Source organism: Monodon monoceros, unplaced genomic scaffold (genome assembly GCF_005190385.1).
Source record: "Monodon monoceros isolate NGI ecotype Baffin Bay Population unplaced genomic scaffold, NGI_Narwhal_1 Super_Scaffold_4, whole genome shotgun sequence".
NCBI classification, from domain to species: Eukaryota; Metazoa; Chordata; class Mammalia; order Artiodactyla; family Monodontidae; genus Monodon; species Monodon monoceros.
Window position 1 is genome coordinate 47,203,773 of NW_021703781.1, and position 21,018 is coordinate 47,224,790.

The following is a 21,018-nucleotide window of genomic DNA, read 5'->3' on the forward strand; positions in this document are numbered from 1 at the left end:
CAAGGTTAGGCCTGTGATGTACTCCTGTTGGGCAGGTGGGTGGGTGGCTGAATGCGAGGACCCTTGGAGAAATCCAAAGGGAGAAATGAACTTCATCAAATGAAGTAAAAGACTTCATCAAATCAGGGAGGATTTGAGTGATGAGGAGGATTTTAGATGGGAATGTGGCATGAATAAAGATGTAAGGGTAGCATCTTCTGGGAAGGCTTTTCCCCGACTTGGGCAGATATATGCATGTTTGAGATGATGGGAAGATACATTCATACGTGCTGGTAAGATAGGCCCAAGTGTGTTGTGCCTTGAAAGTTGTGCTAAGGAATTTGGATTCCAACTGAAATTAGCATGTATGTGGTGCCCAGGCTGAGACTTTTATTTGAAACCCTTAATGAATACAACCTGGAAAAACTGAAATTTTAAAACCACAAGTAGTTTAATGGAACTCAAAAAGTAGAAACTTAAATTTAAAAAGTACAGACTTCTGTTTCTTAGGAAACCATCTGAATGAGTCTTTATACTACAAAAAATGTAAAGTAAGTGTGGCTTTCTAAAATGGAGATATTATTATCTCCAGAGGCTAAGATCCTCTGTAAGATAAGGGAAGAGGTGACTACTGATGGTGCAGAAAGAGCTGCATCTCTGCAGATATGTTTCTCCTAGAAAAATGGTTTCTTATACTTGCTGGCAGATATATGTGTTCTACTTGGATGGGTGTGTTCTTGTTCAGGCGATGTTCACAGGAGACCAGAAGGCAAAAGGGTGGGAATGGTGAGCCGGAAATGACCTCACCTTCCCGAGGGGACTGGTTTGGGTTTGGCAGTATTCAGCCTGGACTGAACTTCTGGTCTCCTGCCCATGGTGTTACTGAAGGTTGGTTAACTCAGAAAGTACTATTATAAGACTGCTGTGTTATAACGTGGTTGCCCAGAAATACACCTGTGGGGAAGGGCTATGTTTCTCTTGAAAGGAGTGAACTTCACTGCTGTCAGTCACCCTTGGAAGAAGTAGATCCTAGGACAGGAAATAAAGATTGAGAAGGTTGATCTCAGACTAGAGAGGAGGAGAAGCTCCTTTCTTTCACTGAAACTCGAGTAGTGGGTCTGGCCATGCTTGGAGTAGTACTTCCAAAGGTGCGTGTGATGACTTCTTTGTAGGCAGGTCAACATTTAAGCAACGGTAAGTCAGCATAGATTCAGAGACACCATATCTTATATTAGCTGTCAGTTCTCTCCCTGTGCTTCCCCAAACCTTGAGTCAAGTTCAGCTTAAGCGAGGTTGTGTGGAATGAAGAATGGTCTGGGACATGTTTGGGTCCTAGTGAGGAAGGGCAGAGCAGGGCCCCTCCCAGAGGCCAGTGTGATGAAAGCATTATACAAAATGCCATGTGCCACAGAGCAGCAATCCCTGGGTACCATGGGCAGCAGTGGTGGGGGCTTGGTGGCTTCGCAAGGAAATATTGTTAATAGACATGGGACGTCAGACACCCCATAAGGGATTCTCTGAAATAGCTGGGAGAAAGTCTACAGGAGCAGACGGTGGCCAAAGTCGTAGTTTAACAATTTAATAAAAATTGTTGGGGTTTAAGTAGGTTATGATAAAGCAATCCCATATCCCCCTTCCAAATTTGGAGTGGACAGAGATTTAGACATAGGGGTCAAAATATGAAAATGTCAGCATATTACCACTAGCACTGACTTGGATGTTACATACAAATGTGGCAAATGACCAGACAGGAGACACACCAGCTCTGACACACCAGCAGTATTCCTTGGGGAAAACACAGAGACAGGAACAGTAACAGGTGTGTGGGTCCCCACTGCCCTCTGCCTTCTAGGGCAGAAGACAGTGATCAGTGGAGCCAGACATCAGATTCCAGGAAACAGACCCTGACTCTTAGGCTGTGAAGTTTAAAGCTACGTTATTAAAGAAACAGCAAGCCGTCCTCTGGAGTGATTGGTGGTCAGAGTATAACACAAGGTTCTGGAATGGTAGAACCTTGGCCCTGGCCCCTCCCCTTGCATAATTGGGATTGGGGGATGGGTCCAGGCTTTGCCTCTGCAGCTGTAGCAGCAAGGCTCATCCCTGGATTCATGACTGGGGAAGTACCACCTTTCTCCTGGCCTGTTCAGGAGACTAGATCCAAGCCTAGAGATTACCTGGGATTGGCTGCTTTCAATCCGGGGCTGTAACTTGCTTCCTTGGATCTTTGCAACCACCTCTTTTTCTAGAAGGCTGATTGGTAAGAATCAGTCTTGGATAAATTAAGGCATACCTTTCTGAGTCTCACCCAGACAAGCTTTCTATGCTTTCTTCCTGAGTTGATCTCACTTTCCCAGAACTGCAGGCCTTCTTGGGCAGGGGCAGGGACTGCCTACGTGAGTTTACTTGTTGGTGGAGCAGAAAATATGTGCGTCCTGAGGCAGGATACTATGAAAGAGAATACCCAGAGAAGGCTGAATTGCAGTCTTCTCCCAAATCATCAGTCAGCTTGGTCATTCACCTACCCTTGGGGAGGGGGAGTGAAGAGTTGAGAAGCCTTCAGAAAAACCTTCCACTGATGCTTTTCCCTCCTGGGGAAGGAATATAAGTTTCTTGTCCTTTATGGAAATGTACAGCAGCTCTGAATCAAAAATGAACTGGATCTAAAAGTTCTAGGCATGGATGGTGATGGTTCTACAACAATATGAATGTATTTAATGCCCCTGAACCATACACTTAAAAATGGTTAAAATGATCAATTTTATATATGTCTTACTATTGTAAAACAAACAAACAAACTGAATCTAATCCTGTTTTTGGTTCTGTTATGCTTTGTTTTGAACAGTTAATATATTCACAAGGTTTTAAGTTTAACAAATGAAATGGCACCTCTATGGTCTATTTCCTAGCCAATCCACTTTCTTCTACAGAGGCAAACAGTAATACCAGCATTTTGATATTCTTTCAGAGATATTTTATGCAGACCCAAGCAAATACTTAAAAAAATTTTTTTGACACAAGTGGTATCAAATCTTACACTGTTCTGCAATTTGCTTTTTTAGCTTAATGAAATTTCTTCGGGAATGTTCCGTATCAGTATATCAGAGTTCCAACATTCATAGCTACCTATTTTGCCAGTGCATGGATGGTTCACAGTTAATTTAACTAGTCCTCCTTTGTGGTGCAAATCTAGATGTTAGTATTCTTTTGCTATTCCAACGCCAAAGAGCCTCTAATATGTTTTATTTCTCACCTATATCTACTCAGAGGATAAATTCCCAGACATGGAATTGTCTAGCCATGGTTTTAATAGTTTTTAACATAGGCAAACTTAACTCTAATACTCTTGAGTAGATATTGGAACTGAATAAGAACTCTATAATCTGACAAGGTAGCCAGAAAAGTGGTGATATGTATTCCACTCATAAACCATTGCACCACACGTTTGTACGTGTACTAAAGTGGGAAAACCATCAAGTGAACCCCAAGAAAAAAATGTCCATTTTCAAAGAGAAACTCTTTCTGACAGAGGTCTGGCCAGTCTATAATATAACTACTTGACTATACAGACGTTTTCTTTAAATAATTTCTTACATTTTTCTCAATGTAACTTCCTTCATATTTCTTTCTTTCTTTTTTTTTTTTTTTTGTGGTACGTGGGCCTCTCACTTTTGTGGCCTCTCCTGTTGCGGAGCACAGGCTCCAGATGCGCAGGCTCAGTGGCCATGGCCCACGGGCCCAGCCGCTCCGCGGCATGTGGGATCCCCCCGGACCAGGGCACAAACCCGTGTCCCCTGCATCAGCAGGCAGACTCCCAACCACTGCGCCACCCGGGAAGCCTGTTTTTTTTTTTTTTGATGTGGACCATTTTTAAAGTCTTTATTGAATTTGTTACAATACTGCTTCTGTTTTTATGTTTTGGTTTTTTTGGCCACAAGGCATACAGGATCTTAGGTCCCTGATCAGGGATCGAACCCACACCCCCTGCATTGGAAGGTGAATTCTTAACCACTGGACCACCAGGGAAGTCCCTATTTCCATACATATTTTCTGTTTTGTTCTGTAAAAATTCAAGAATCCCATCAGGTTAGCCAGAGAAAGTGATTACCTGCTATGACAGGTAAGGAAACAAAAGGACAGAGGTCAGGAGAAGTTGCAACTTGTTTGATGTCACCCAGCAAGTTAGTGGAAGAGTCTGGATTAAGATCCAGGTAAATCAATCAATCAATCAGTCAATCAATCCAGACCAATAGCCTAATTCTGTGCCCTTTCCACTAATCTATATTGTACTGCTGCTCCAGCTCTCCAGTTCTCAAAAATAATGGAACTGTCTGAACTTACTGGGCTCAAGAGAGGTCTCAGCTTATGCACAGCCAATGACTGCCTCTCTATTTATGACTTTGTCCTGTTGCTCCACAGATGCTGAAGATGAACAGAGAGGATCTCTCAGGAATAAAAGATATCTTCAAACAAGGGAGATCCAGAAAGGCCTCTGTCTTCCAGGCTTGCCTACAGTCTTACGTGGCTCACATGCCAAGATGGGAAGAGGTAAGTCTGAGCTTTGGTTGATACCACTACCCAGAAGGAACCAGAGGGCAATGAATTTTGCACAGTGGGGAACACTCTTTCATATTATGTGTGCTAAAATGCTATGAACTATTTAAAACCCTTCCCATGCAATGCAACGCAGGGTGGCATGGAAAAGAGCAAAGAACTCCAGCATTGCAAGCCCTTCTGGGGTCACCAAACAATAGGCGTTGTATTGATGGGAGTTACTCTGTGTGTATATATACAGTCAACAAGAAATGTACGCAGTCTAAACTTTAAGCCATAGTAAACATAGCAACCAAGAATTCTTCAAAGTTAGTATTTCTAACCTTGGTCTATGAAAGCGTCTGTTCCGAGTGCTATAACAAACTACTCTCAAATCTCACTGGAATAACACAAGAAAAGTTTACTTCCCACCTGCGTCACAATGAGGTGGTGGTTGTATGGGGGAGAGGGGGCTGAACTCCTTGCGATCACGGAACAGGTGACATCATCACCTCTGCCGCATTCCATTGGCCAGGGCTCAAAGAATGGTTCCCATTGCTTGGGAGGCTGGGAAATGAGTTTTCCACTGTGCTCAGGAGAAAAAGAAGAATTTGGGTAAACACACAGCAATCTCTCTGCTTCATCAACATAAACGGGCTCAGAACTTAAATGGTAAAGGACACAGAAGAGGGCACCAAATAGATTAGAACTGGGACAGTGAAAAGAAAAACAGATCTGAACAGAATTGCAGAGATATTTGTCTATAGACAAATCTCTGGTAAGAAGGATGTGGAAATTGATTCCAGAACTAGGGTGTCTATTATTGATAGCTTTGGGACTGTGTAACAAAGTGCACACAGTTCTCATTTCATAGTTGGAGTCAGTCATTCTCAATTGGCCATTTTTGTTGTCTTTATAAGGTCATGGGTTAAAGAACCCTACCGGGTATTTCTAACATGAGGTGTCTGGGCAGGGAGAGTCTTGCTGACAACTGAGGTCAAGATTCTGGGCCCAGGGCACAGAGCAGGAAGGGGTTCACCTTCAGGATGGCCACCCTGGGCAGGCCTATTCCTGTCTGCTGTGCTACACACTTCCCTTCCATCCTGGAGAAACTAATGAGCCAGCAAGTATCAACCGCAGGGCCCCTGGCAGGGTTATTTTGAAATCACACACCATGACAAATCTCAGGGAAGTTACAAAACAAACAACAATAACCAAGGCATCCCAGCTATTTTAAGAAGAGCTGGAGATTCATTACTTCAGGCCCAAATTCCTGTGAGCTTGGCAACCACTCCATTCTGAAACGAACATCCCTTTCGCAGCCGCGATGTTTAAAAAACACAGCTAAGCTCTATTCTCTGATGTATAAGCCTTCTCTGACCTCAGAAATGTGAGTGTCTATGCGGGAGGGCCCATGAGAGTGGGTTTATGAGAATATGTCTGTGTTAGAGTGTTTGTCTGGGTGATTGTGTTACTCGTGTACCTGCATGTGTGTGTTTGCATGTTTGTGAAATTCAGACCAGGACAGAGGAAGGCAACTCAAGTGGCTCCAACTTTTACCTTAAATCATGTGAAATTCTAGTTAATTGGCTCTGAAGAGAATTAGAAACCCGCAGGTAACTGATATTAGGGCCGTTAAGAACCTCCCGGAAGACCTAACCCTTGCTGGCTCTGTAATCACAAGCACCTGCAAAGTTCTGCCTGGCTGAGGAGAGAGCAGGGTGCACCTGGCAGCCAACATCTGCTTGGAGGAAGGAAGACAGGGCTTCAACCCTGAGCAGAAGAGGGCCATCCCCTCTCCTGTGCTCTGCTGTCACGCTCAGGTGCACTGTGCGTGGGTCTGCCTGTCAGTTGGCGCTGAATCCTACCACGCTGTTCCAGGTCTGACTATCTTCTCTGCTGCCCCTGCCTGTGTGCACCCAGGAACACTCTGGTTTCTATAACAACAAACCCCATCCCCCCAGAGTTTCCTCTCGCTCTGCGCAAGGCCACCTGCCAATCTGTGATGACTTCCCCCGGCCCTCAGCCTGGCCCCTCCAGACGTGCTGTGCCTGTCCCCACCCAAACACCAGCACTGAGCATCTGTGTTTCCCAAGAGGGCAAAGAGGGAAACGGAGGCTCAGTAAATGTCAATAAAAGCAGAGCTTCCCCAAGTCTTTCTGATCTTGGCGCAGTTCGCATTTCCTCCAGCACCGCTTTATCTAGGCTCTTGGAAGCTTGCAGTGACACTAGGAAATCGGCTGTCAATTGGCTTGTGGTGATGTTTTCTCAATAATCTTTTTGAAGGGCAGTTGAATTCAAGATGTTTTCAGATCTAGAAGCAGAATCATGCGGTATTTATGGCCATGATACCTTTCGGTGGAGTTGTCTTTTCATTTGTAGGGTTTTTCTCAGAGTCCAAATTGGGGGAAGGAAACAGGTGAGGTGTTGCTCTGTGACCTTGCTGCAAACTGGAAGGAATCAGGTTTGCACGCTCAGGGCTTAAGGATTGTGATTGTCGTTTTGTGACTGGATTCACATCTGCAGTCATCCTCATAACCAGAAGAGCCGCTTGACTAATGTGTGCCGTGAGGGCACGAACACAACTGGCTATTCTAAAGCAGCAGCGGCGGCTCAGGGCACTGCAGGTTTAATAAGCAATTGTCCTTACAGCTGTAGGGCCCGGCGTGAGCGTCAGTCCTCTGGGTGAATTCGGGGCTAGTTCCTTCCCTACCAATCTCGGTTGCTAAGAGCAGGTGACCTCACAAACTATTTTAGCAACTTTTACTGCTGGGAATCATTCTCTTGGGAACCTCAAAAGCTGGCAAAATAAATCTTTGTACTCTGTTTATATTCTGACAACACTGACTAAAAGCCTCTCCTTTGAAGAGAAAAGGCTCATCCCAAGCAAAGGCAACTGATGGAATAGATTCCCCTTGTGTGGCGTATGAATAATAATAATTGCGTAAATGTTGATAAGTTTTACAGGTTCCAGAGTCCTCGCATGAGCTCCTTTTCATTTGTTGTCTGCAGTTACCACATGAGGGAGGCAGGGCTGACCTTGACTGGCAACCCTATCAGCAGCTCAGTGGGATTAAATGACTTGCCAGTGTCACACGGTGAGTCGTTGGCACAGATTGCAACGCAAACATTCTGATAAATAAGTTAGCTGGCTTTCCATTCTGCCATGACACTAAACTTCTAAAATAATCCTGTGGATTTTTTAAAAAATGTAACAGCCGCTCATGCCTAACCCCTGGAAAATTCACAGGCTGATGAAAGGGGTCCATTTTGGTGATGCAAGTAAATACCAAGCTGCTGATTTTGAGCAAACGCAGCCAATGCAAGTAAACATGATATTTTCATGTATTCATCCATTTGAAAGAAATCCGATGGCAGGAATTTGCTCCCAAATTCGCAGATTTTCGCATGTGCCAGCATCTGTACAAATGCATGTCGTTCTCTGCAACCTCCATGCCCATAGGAGGAGATGGATTCCCTGAGCATGAAGATGAGACAGGGCCTTAGAGATGATTTTGCGCCACCCGTTCTACAGGGAAGGGAAGCAGATTCAGAGAGCAGTGCCTTACACAAGGTCACACTGTTAAGAAGTGTCAGAAGTAAGACCAGAGCCCAGACCTTCAGACACCACAGTCAGTTTGGAGTGACGCCTCTGAGCCCCTGAGTGGTTCCAAGTCACTAAAATACCACTAAATTATGCTCAGGGCAGTACTTAAGCAGATGAGCGCGGTCAGGCCCTTTTAGCAGGATTTAGAGCAACAAAAGCTGGAATCAAAGGCCTGCAGCTTGTTTGAGGTTGTTCTGACAGTGGGTCTCTCCAGAGGGCAGGCTCACTGGAAATCAACCTCAACTCTGCTTTGCCTTAGAGCCTCGGCATTGGTGTGTGAAGCCAGAGCTGGCTGGTGCCTGGTGTGGGGTGATGGCGGGGACAGGGTTTGGCCCTGGGCTCCCTGTGCTTTCCACATGGCTTCATTTATCAGCCAGGACACAGTGCGAGTCCCAGAAAACCAGGCCAAAACAATTGTGACCAATGGCACAAGGGGTGACGGTATTTATTCATTCAGGGGCTTTCTCAGAAGGTTTTCCAAATAGTCCATGGGGAGCTTTATTTTCAGACCTCAGTCCAAGACCAAAGCACTTAGAGTTATGTCAGCCTCTTTGCTCAAAGTGTCCCTGAGCTGCTTTCAGCAAGCTTCTCAAAGAATCACACAGACTTAGCGACTTGAACTGTGTCTCTGAATGAATGGTCTGAGACCAGACTCAGTAGCAGACTTTCCTGTGCGTCTCTGTACAGGGACTTAATCAGATAAAATTGTGGTGAGGGCTGTGCCTGTGCTGTGGTAGATGCCACGTGTACTGCTCTGACCCCTACCTGAGGACCAAGGCATGTACCCTCCCCTGCCAGGTGCCAGGAGCGTTGCCCATGGATGACCCACAGCTGAGTCCCTCCCCAGGGATTACCTTTTGAATATCACTCAGGATCATAACCCCTTCCCAGGGAACAGCCTGCATCTGATAACTGGTCATTGTCAGGGGTACAAAGGATCGGCCCCTTTGCTCAATTCAGGATATGTTTGCAGGGCTACCCCAGCTCCAGAGCTCCCTGTGGGATTGGCTAGGGCCTCTGTGCTACTGCCCCAAAGTACGACCCTCTCTGCCCAGGCCGGCTTCACTCACGCCTGTATGATGTTGTCCCCCAGAGCACTCCCAGTTAACCACCTACATGCAAATCTTTGTCCCAAAATATCACACACACACACCCCGCCCCCTGCCTTCTTTGGGGCCAGAATCTTGACCCTTGTCAAATGGCCATCAACCTCTAGGCCATATCAAAATGCCTAGAAATCTTCTTTTATCAAGATAACCAAAGAAATCTGCATTAATTTCCTGTGGCTGCTGTAACAAATTACGACAAACTTGGTGAATCAGAAGTGGGAAATCAGTTTCACTGGGAGCAAATCAGGGTGTTGGCAGGGCTGGGCTCCCTTTGGAAGCTCTAGGGGAGAATCCATTCCCTGCCTTTTTCAGTTTCTAGAGCTGAATTCTTTGCATTCCTTGGCTCAAGGCCCCTTCCTCCATTTCAAAGCCAGCCACTGAGCATCTTGCTTCAGTGGTCACATTCCTTCTTATTCTGTCATATCTCCCTCTGCTTCCCTCTTATAAGCACATTTGTGATTGCAGTTAGGGCCCAGCTGGATAATCCAAGATAATCTCCCCATCAAGAGCCTACAGTTAATCCCACAGCAAAGTCTCTCTTGCCATATCTGGCAACATTTACAGATTCTAGGGGTTAGGCCTGGCTATCTCTGCAGGCCGTTGTTTAGCCTGCGCAGAATCATAGAGTAAACCCTGGGGGACACACATTCTGATTTTGATTCGTACTTTGTAGTTGTTTACCTGAAAGTGAGGAGGCCCCCAGATCTTCCTTTTGCAATCCATTTGCTACTGTCCCAACTAGCCTGGTCTCAGCTGGGAAACCTACTTCTTGATTCTGGCCTTTATTATGAAACAACAGTAATTCTTACTTGCTAATGCTAGAACTTGTTCTCTGTTCTTTGTCTCTCTCTTTCTCTGTCTCTCTCTCTTTTTCTTCCTTTCTAACCATCTAACCCACCTAATTTTGCGTCTGCAGTCACCCTCGTGGTTGTCTGGTCTATGCTGGGATAACATTCTTAGGCATGCTATAGCCTGGGGTGTGGAAGGAGTGGATAAGGGAGGGGAGTGGGATAGTGGTTTAAGCCTAACTGTCAGATTCCTGTGTCAATTCTGTGAAGCATCCTCTGTTAGTAGCAACTTGGGATGATACCATATGACCCTTCAGGTAGGGATTTGAAGAACAATCCTCACATAGTCATTGACCAGAAATAAGGCTGATCTGAAATTTTGTTGGTTCCAAGAAATCCTCTGCAATCTCATTTCTTCCCTTGCCCCTAATTCTTTTAGCATATTGTTTCTACCTCTTTTACGGACCGTGTATCTTGGTCTGTATATTTGTCTTCCCCACCAGACTGTGAGCTTCTCTTTTTTTAAGACTTTTTTTAGAGCAGTTTTAGGGTCACAGCAAAAATTGAGAGGAAGGTACAGAGATTTCCCATATACCCCCTGCTCACACACACATGTAGACTCCCCCAAAATCAACATCCCCCACCAGAGTGGTACATTTGTTACAATCATTGAACCTACACTGTAAGTCCATAGCCTACATTAGGGTTCACTCTTGGTGCTGTACATTCTATGGGTTTGGACAAATGTATAATGACATGGATCCATTACTGTAGAGTAGTTTCATTGCCCTAAAAATCCTCTGTGCTCCGCCGATTTATCCTCCCCACCCACAGCCCCCCAAATCCTGGCAACCACTGGTCCTTTTACTATATCCACAGTAAGATCCTTTTTTTCATCTCTCTCCCAATAAGCCAATTATCCAGGGTCATCCTGGGAGAACATGGCCTCTGCAGAAAATCCCTGCTATCTGAAGTCCATGAAATGGCCTAGAATCCCAGCAGCCCTGTTTACGACATGTGCACAGTGAGAGGCGCCATCATCCAGTGACGTCTTGGCAGTCAGAGGGAGCTTGTGACTGTCACCTGTAGACATGACAGCCAAGCATGTGACCTTGGAGAAGGCCCTTCAGATGGGTCTTTCCTTGTTGCATTTATATTTAGCTCAAATGAAAAACTGCAGTTGTTTTCCTCAGTGGCAGGTACCAAACAATAGCTAAAAAGGCTAAGGAATAATTGATACCATTCTCATTAGGACATGTGGTCCTTCAATTTGGGACCACATCTCTCTGACAACTGACTTTCCTATACCTGCCCCAGGGAATGTGCACAAATGTTTGTCATATTAAACTGCACTGCAGAAGACTCAGAGGGAAAAGACTTGAATTCTGGTTCTTAGCTTTGAAAAAATGTTTCTATATTTTAATTTTTAAAATTAAGAACTATTTCAAACATATCAAAAGGACAGAAAATAAAACAGACCACCATATGGCTAACATCCAGATTAAACAGCTGTTATTATTTTTCCATTTACTTTAGGTCACTTGTAACAGAAGCCAGATTTAAACAAACAAACAAACAAACAAACAAACAGCTAACTACCCTCCCCACTCCCCTTTCACTCTTATCCCTTCTTTTCTTCCCTCTGTAGAGGTATCTCTGCCTCAAGTTGGTATGTGTTGATCCCACGTATGATTCTGGCCTTTCACTAAATATCTATGTCCAAAACAACGTTTACTATCATTTTATGTACATTCAGAATTTACTTAAATGGCATTATGTTGTCTGTATTCTTCTGCAGCTTACTTTTCTCACTCAACAGTGTATTTTAGAGACTTGTTCAGGTTGTATTGATACAGTGTAGACCTTGTTCATTCATTCTAACCACAGCCTAGTACGCCACAGTTTCTCCATTTCTCTATGGAGGGACGGTTAGTTAGTTAGTTGCTTTTCTGTGGTTATTGCAGTCAACATGGTTGGGGATGCATCTTTGTGCACGTGTGCATTATTTCTTTAGTGTAGATATCCAGAAGTGGGATTGCTAAGTCATAGGGAATGTACTTCCACCTTTCCTCAATATTGACAGAATGCTCTCCCAAGTGGTTATACCAATTCACATTCTACCAGATTAGAAATTCCTATTTTCCTGCATCCTCACCATGTGAGACTTATATTTTTCCAGTCTGATAGTATGAAAGGCACTTTATTGTCTTAATTTACATTTCCCAGATTACATATAAGCTTAAGCATTTTTGTATGTTTGCTAGCAGTTGTGTGTGTGTGTGTGTGTGTGTGTGTGTGTGCACAAGGGAGACGGAAAGGGAGAGACCAGGTCTAATCCTTTGCTCCTTTGAAAACACTGGTTTATCCTTTTCTTATACTTTTGTAACTGTCATTTATTTATTCTAAAGTTATTATTTGAATTGCAAATATCTTCTCCCAAACTGTATCTAGCCTATTTATTTTGTTTACGTTATCCTCTGTTGTAAAAAACTTTAAAATTTTAATGTAGTCAAAATCATAAATCTTTTAAAGATTTGTGGGTATTCTTTATTTAATAAATCTGTTCATGATTCTACACCCAAAATATTCTCCCATATTGTTTTCTAAAAATTCTAAATTTTTGCTCTTCACATTTAAATTTTTGTCCATCTGGAATTTACTTTTGCTTATATGGTGAAGGAGGAATCTAATTTTATCTTTTTCCAAATAGAAAGTTAAGTGTTTCAGCATCTCGTAAGGATAGTCCAGCCTTTCTCAGTGTTTGAAATGCCATTTCTGTTAAATACAAGTTCCCATGCATAAGTGGGTCAGTTCTTCGTCTCTTTATAACATTCTCTCGGTCCGTTTGTCTATCCCTGCACTATAATGTAATTTTAACATTACTATAGCTAATAGCTACACTTAGTAGCTGGTACAGTGAGTCCCCTCATTCTCTGTCCTCAAATTTGGTTTTTTGTTTTCCAGCTTTACTGAGATATAGTTGACAAATAACATTTTTAAGTTGTACAACGTGATGATATATATGTATTGTGAAATGATTACCACAATAACATTAGTTACCACGTCCATCACCTCACATAGTTACCATTTATGTGTGTGTGTGTGTGTGTGTGTTGAAACATTTAAGATTTACTCTCAGCAAATTTCAGGTATACAATACAGAATTGTTGACTTTAGACTCAAATTTGTTTTGACTTCCATTAGTCCTTACTCTTCCAATATTTTAGGATTAGCTAGATGAGTCATATGAAACATGCTATTGGAATTGATACAGGTAGTGTATCTAAATAGATTAATATGGGGAAATGTTGCCATTTGTATAATATGGAGGCTTCCCAGTTAGAAATGTGATCTCTCTCTCTCTACATAGGTCTTCTTGATAAATGATACATTTATATTATTTAATACAGATTTATATGTTTCCCTGTAAAGATGGTATACATTTTTGTTAGCTATATTATGAGGTTTTTATAGTGCTTGCTACAGCTGTAAATAGTATCTTTTTGAAAATTACATTTTCTAACAATTTGTTGCAGATGTTCAGGAAACATTTTTAAAAATCAATTTTAAATTAGGCAACTTGTTAATTCCCGTATTTCTTTTAATAGCTGCCTATTCTCTTCTCTTGGATTTTTGAAGATAGTATCCACAAATAATGATACTCTTATTTTTTCATTTTGAATCTTTATTCATTTTATTTCTTCTTCTTGTCATTACTTCATTGTCTAGGACTTATAAAGTACTAGGGAATAAGGGCTTTTGAGAATAGTCATCCTTGTCTTATTCATGAACATAAGTGAAATTATTTTAGAGATACACTGAGTATAACTTCTACTGTAGATTAATAGTAGATAAGATTTCTTGGGTTATTCTTTTTATTCCTAGTATGCTAAGAGATTTTGGTTATGAATGGGTATTGCATTTTATCAAATGCATTTTCTGCATCTTTTGAGGTGATCACGTCTTTTTTCTTATTTATCATGTGTGTAGCAAATTACACGAATAGGTTTCCTATTGTATTCTATTTCTAAGCTTCATTTCTTGAGTAACCCAGAGTGGCTATGATGTATTATTTTAACACTGCTAGGTTCAGTTTGCTAGTTTGATTTCAAAATTGTGTATATTTCTCGTAAATGAAATTCTCCTGTATTTCCCTTTTTTGTAATGTTTCTTCCAATTTCTGTTGTCAAGGTTATATTACTATCACATAATGAGTTGGAAAGCATTTCCCCTTTTGCTTTTTTCTGGAACAGATTGCATAAGATAGGAATTCAATTTTCCTTGAAAGTTGGGAGAAACTTACCTGTAAAACTCCCTGAAGTATCAGCTCTTTTTTGTGGATAGATTTTTAAGTTACTGATTAAATACTTAAAAAGCCATGTCTATTCAGCTTTTCTTTTTTTTAAAATAATTAATTAATTTATTTATTTATTTTTGTCTGAGTTGGGTCTTCGTTGCTGCACGTGGGCTTTCTCTATTTGCAGCGAGCGGGGGCTGCTCTGCGTTGCGGTGCGCAGACTTCTCATTGCGGTGGCTTCTCTTGTTGCAGAGCACGGGCTCTGGGCGCGCAGGCTTCAGTAGTTGTGGCACGTGGGCTTCAGCAGTTGTGGCTCGTGGTTCTTGAGCGCAGGCTCAGTAGTTGTGGCACACGGGCTTAGTTGCTCCGTGGCATGTGGGATCTTCCCGGACCAGGGCTTGAACCCGTGTCCCCTGCATTGGCAGGCAGATTCTTAACCACTGCACCACCAGGGAAGCCCTTTTTTATTTCTTTTTGAGTTATATTTTCTGGAAGTGTTTCCATTTCATCTAAAATATCAATATTATTACAATAAAGTCATACATGGTAGTCTCAGGACTTGGACAATTTATATTATATCTATGGTTACATTTTTTTTTTCTTTCCCAGAATGGTTCATTTGTACCACCTTTCTTTTTTTCTCCTGATCTTTTGCCTTTGTTGGCCATCTCAGTTGTTTGTTTTCTATTTTATTAATTTTTGCTCTTATCTGTATCTTCTTTCCTTTGTCTTTTCTTGGGTTCATGCTGTTATTTCTTTTTCTGACTTCTTTAACTAGATATGTTCATTAATACTCAAACTTTCTTCTTTACAGGTTTCTGTATATATGTGTGTAAATATATGTGTGTATATATATATATGTATATATATAAAATCTCCATAATTTTCTCTGATTGTACTTCTTTAGCTACATCTCACAATTTTGATATGTAGTTTTTCCCTGGTCATTCAGCTCTAGATACTTTAAATTTTCCATTATGACTTCTATTTTAACCCATTAATAATCCAGAAGTGTTTAAATTTTTTCAAACATATGGTTCCTTTTTTGTAGTTACATTTTTGTAATTTGTTTCCAATTTAATAGCATTTTGAAAGGGAATGTGGTCTGTATGATATTGATTCATCTGTTACTATATTAGATACTTGCTTTGTGGCCAAGTGTGTGGTCATTCAAAAATAAGTTCAATGTGTATTGTCTAACTGTTAGATATAGGAAATGTCATGTTGAAGTTATTAAATGTGTTGTTTAAATCTTTTATAAGTTTGCTAATTGTTTTGTTTGCTTGAGCTATTTAAGATTGAGCATTGTGTTAAAATATCTCATTATGATTGTGGATTTCTTGATTTTTTTCGCCATTGTGGTCATTTGTGGTTCATATATTTTGAGACTACCTTCTTAAAAGTCAGCAATTTTAGAATGCTTTGATCTTTCTGATAGACAATTCCTGGCCTGTCTGTATAATAATTCCTCCTTTGTTTCCACTCCTTCTTCTTCTGGGAACTATATCAGGTCCAGGGGATACTGCCACCATTGCCCATACTGCATTCCCACTGTTCTAGGATTAAGGTTTAGACCCTACCTCTGAGAAGCTTTTGCTAACTTTTACTGAGGTTTGCAGCCACTGATGCTCTTTATGCTTCCACTCATGTACCCCCTTGCTTGAGGTCCACCGCCTTGGGGGAGCATTTCCCCTTATTTTGTGACTCAACTTTTAGCTATCTCCCAGTTTTGCTAAAATTGGAGGTCAACTTTTACTTTTTTTCTTCTTGTTGCTTTTGGATGTTTTCCAGGAAATACCAACTTTTGTTGTCATCTTCACACTAGAATTTTGACAGAATGAAACCTCAAGTGAATCAGTATCTTTGCCTGCCTCCTGAACATTGCCTTAGTCCTTTCATTCTGACCATTCTTTCTTGTATTATATGCTCGTTTTGTCTACTATTTCAGTTTTTATAACCCCCAAACAAATCATCATTATATTGCTTTGTGAACAGTGTTCATTTAGACTTGCCCGGATGTTTGTTTATCAGTCCCTTCACTCACCTTTGCTTCTGGCTTCCTATGCCTCCTCTCAGAGAAGAAGAACTTTTGGAATTCTTTCAGTGGGGGGCCCGTGAACTAGCCAATTATTTCAGTCTTTGCTTACCTGATGATGTCTTTAGTTTGCTTTCACTCTTGAATTTTAGTTTAGCTGAGAATAGAATTCTAAAGGGTCAGTTATTTTCCTTCAGCATTTTGAAGTTATTGTTTTATTACATTTATATTATTGCTATTAAGAAGTTAGCTGACAGTTTAACCCAGTGGATTCTGTATTCACAACCAAACATTTTTTGATTTCATATCCTTATAAGTAAAACCAATTTTGAGCCCACACCTCTAGTGTGTATGTGTGTGTATACATGTGTATATATATATATATATACTCTAATATATATACTGAATACATAAATATACATAATATATATTAATGTATATATTAATAAATTTACACATATATTAATGTACTAGTATGTACAAAATACAACATATATAAAATAGAAATGTAAAAGACTGCATATATGAAAGAAGTAAGTTAAAATTTTATTTTCTTAATAATATAAAAAGCATTTTGCTTTTGCTAAATTAATAGCTATAATATATATTTTATATATATAATAATATAATATAAATTTTAGGTAAAAAATGTGGAAAACAAAAGGTCTCATAGTGTACCTTTACTAGTTTCCAAGAAGTGTCAAAATGAAGTACTACAAATTGGGTGGCTTACACAATAGAAATTTGTGGTCTCACAGTTTTGGTGGCTAGAAGGCCAAGATCAAGGTATGGGTGGGGTTGGTTCCTTCAGAGGTCTGTGAGGAAAGGATCTTTTCCAGGCCTCTCTCCTGCAGTTTTTTTTTTTTTGTGTGTGGTATGCGGGCCTCTCACTGTTGTGGCCTCTCCTGTTGCGGAGCACAGGCTCCTGACGCGCAGGCTCAGCGGCCATGGCTCACGGGCCTAGCCGCTCCGCGGCATGTGGGATCTTCCCGGACCGGGGCACGAACCCGTGTCCCCTGCATCGGCAGGCGGACTCTCAACCACTGCGCCACCAGGGAAGCCCTCTCCTGCACTTTTTTGGAAGTATTTGAACTGGGTAACCCAGTGGGTTCTGTACGCACAGATTCAACCAACCACAGATCAAAAATATTCAGAAAAAAATCCAGAAATTTCCAAAAAGAAAAAGTCAAATTTTCCATGCTTTGGCAACTATTTACATAGCATTTACATTGTATTTACAGCTATTTACACAGCATTTACATTATATCAGGTATTATGAGTAATCTAGAGATGATTTTAAGTATACAGGAGGATTTAGATGTTATATGCAAATACTATGCCATTTTATGTAAGAGACTTGAGCATCTGCAGATTTTAGTATGGGAAGTGGTTCTGGAACCAATCCCCTGAGGATATCAAGGGATGATTGTACTACTTAATATGACAGGAATTCATAGAAGAGGAGAAAATAAATAAATTAAATGGAGACACTTTCTGGAGGAGGTGACATCGGACCTCATTCTTGAAGTGTAAGTTGTCTTCATTCTTTGTTAGGGAGGAGAGCTAATTTCACAACTCCCTCTCCTCTTTCTCTGGAGTTATATGGGAAAAAGAATGGTGTGGAATGACCAAGACACTCAGGAGGTCTGTCTGCCTTTTATTCCATGCAGTGAATATAAGTTGGGATAGAACTGATGAGGCCAGATGAAGGAAGTAGATCTAGGGGGACACAAGGAAGAACTTGCAAATATCCAGAGTGGTTCTCTAGTAGACATCCCCCCCCCACAGGTAAGGGCATGCCCAGGGGAAACTGAGGGGGAAGCCACAGAAGGGGTCTCACTGGGTAGGTTGTTGGATTAGACCAATTCTCCCCACCAGGGAGAAACCTTGATGGGGTATGGGTGGGGGCCAGAGTAAGAGCGTTATGAACTACAACACTCCCACTGGGAGAGAAATGAAGCCCCAACACAGGAAGGGGAGTTCCTTTCTAAAACCCAAACCACTGATGATGGGGGTAACAAAGGTGCAGGGGGAGAAGATACTTACTCTAATGAGGAAGGTCTGATTCCCCAGAGCAGAGCTTTGCGTCCATATTTTCTCAGAGCCACAAAGTTCAGGCCCAAAACATAGGGTCAAGAATAAGAGAATTTTGGCCCAAGATGAATAAACCTGACCTCAGCAGCTGCCACTGCTCTGGAAATTCGTATGTTGGAAGCATGTGAGCACTTAAGACTATTTCTAGTTCCAGCTGCTCCGCGGTACTAATAAAGATCTAATTGCTAAAACCATGTGCAGTGGGCATGGTGTTCATTTTCCTGACACATGGAAAATGTGGTTTGGAGGCTGAGCTGTCAGGCCCAGATCACCTCCAGACCCTGCCTATTGCTAGCACATTTCATCACCGGGCAGGACTTGCTAAGCTTGGTCGATGGCCTCATTACATCTATTTGTATCCTGACACTGGAGCTGACATGACAGGTTAGCATTCCTGTCAAAGAAGCCTGGCACGAAGCGTCCTTCCAGACCCATTTCCCAGGGGATACAGTGTGGACAGACTCCATCGCATCATCACACCTGAAGACAAAGGAGCAGTTTGTCCAGCATTGAGATCAGGTTCCTAAGGTGTCCCCCAAATCTCACCAGGCAATTTAATATAAAGGATGCCACCTTATAACTAGGAGACAGTTAGACTTCCTGTGTAAATGGAGGTGGGTGAGGACGGTGGCACTGTAGCCACATGCTCTGCATGTCTGCAGGGACAGACGCAAATCTCCATGTCATAGGAGACAGCTCACTCTTCCAGCCCTGCCCCACCGGACCATACCCACAAATCATGGTGGCTATCTCTCTTCCAAACCTAAATATATTTTACTACCTTATTGCTTCGTGGTACCACAATGCATATTCACAAAGCTAGTCATAAACTGTCCCATGCTTAAAACCCCAAAGTCCATACATTTAAAAAAGTTTTTATTTTATATCGGAGTATAGTTGATTAACAATGTTGCGTTAGTTTCAGGTGTACCAAAGTGATTCAGGTATACATACATAAGTATCTATTCTTTTACAGAATCTTTTCCCATTTAGGTTATTACAGAATATTGAGCAGAGTTTCCTGTGCTATACAGTAGGTCCTTGTTTGTTATCTATTTAAAATATAGCAGTGTGTACGTGTCAATCCCAAACTCCCAATCTATCCTTCCTCCCAACCCTTTCCCTCCGGTAACCGTAAGTTCATTCTCTAAGTCTGTGAGTCTCTGTCTGTTTTGTAAATAAGTTCATTTGTATAATTTTGTTAAAGATTCTGCATATAAGCAATATCATATGATATTTGTTATTCTCTGTCTGACTTAAAGTCCATACATTTATAATTTAATACTAGGTCCAGTTTTTTATGAGGAATTCCTCTCCCTAAATTTACTCATTTTTCTGGCTTGCGAAGGGAGTTCCTAGCTAGGGCTTCGTTCGTTATTGGGCTTTCCATGCAGGCCTCGGACTTCAGAAAGTTAAATGATTCTTATGAGAGGGTCCACACAAATACACCTTGCTGATTTATGGGCTCAACCCTGGACATTGACAAGCTGTATGACATAGTGATTAAGAGCCTGAACTTCACAGTCAGACCACCAGGGGTTCCATACTGGTTCCACCATTTATGCCTCATGTGACCTTGGGCAAGTGTCTACAACAGCCTGTACCTTGGTTTTCTTATATGTAAATCACGAAAAATAATAGTACCTCTGCATAGGATAAATGTGAAAATTCAGTAAGTTATCACATGTAAAGTGCTTTGTAATAAATGCCAGCCATTAGTATCGTCTCCACAGAAAGAATATGGTTTGATCAAATGAAGTGGGGTCCTGGAAGCATTCTCTGGAACATGAGGGTTCAGCTCCACATCTTCTCCCACAGAAGACCCAATAAACAAATGCTGGATTTGCACAAATGTTCCTCAACAGGGCTGTGCTGTTTCCAGTATAACCAGTGGATAGTGGGCATGAAATGGTTAAACAGAAAAATCAAGTCTGGTTCCCACTCCTCAAGGAGTAGATGTTCAACACTGCAAAACAGGAGGTCCAGCCTAGTAGAGACTATTTACTGTGGAAGAGCCTCGGCCCACGGTAGCCAGAGGTAGCTCAAAGAGAGACAGATACCTCTGATTTACAGTGAGCTCGGCAATGACCTGGTACAGATGAGGACAAGCTGTCCTTTGGTTAAGTGGGCGGCAGGAATTTTGCAGAACATTTTTTGGGGGTTCAGCAGTGCCTGAACCTGTGCAGCAGCCAGCAGGGACATCTAGAGCAGTTAGGGACGAAGAGTGTACTTTATGCCCAAGCTTAGTGGAATTGCTAGGAGAGACAATTGGTATGGTTCACAGGTCAAGCCAGTGATTAAAGCCAGGATGATCAAAGAGAATTCAAATGTCATCTGTGCAGAGATATTTTCTTGGAAGAGACTGTCACGCTCACTGTGTGAGTTCTGTGATGAGGCTCCCAGACCCCGAGCCACACTTATTCCCCAGCTGCCGGCACACAGCCTGTAGGGCTCAGTCCTCTCTGGAATTGCCTTGGCTGAGTGGCCTCACTCATGGCCACACCCCTTCCCAGGATGGTCTAATCCAGTGCCTGTACCCATGCAGGGGTACAAAGGCCTAGCTCTTTTGCCCCAACTCA